A 271-nucleotide genomic window follows, 5' to 3' on the forward strand; every position below is an offset into this window, starting at 1 on the left:
TGACCCCATCTCTTCTGTGCCCGATCTCCTTAACAAAAACTTCCATAGTTATCTTCAGCTTGTTTTCGTGACACAAATTCATCTTGACGTGGCAATCTCCGAAAGCTACAATCGATGTTACATTGAGTGTAGCCCTGTGTCAATCAGAACGCTTGTGGTTCGACCTCCGACAACATCGTCATCTTCTACACAATGGAAGGTCTGTTGATAAAGGGTATTACACCCAGAGGCAAATACAACTGTAAAGACACATTCGGGGAAGTAATTTTCT

This window comes from Branchiostoma floridae, chromosome 12, assembly GCF_000003815.2.
Source record: "Branchiostoma floridae strain S238N-H82 chromosome 12, Bfl_VNyyK, whole genome shotgun sequence".
Classification (NCBI taxonomy): domain Eukaryota; kingdom Metazoa; phylum Chordata; class Leptocardii; order Amphioxiformes; family Branchiostomatidae; genus Branchiostoma; species Branchiostoma floridae.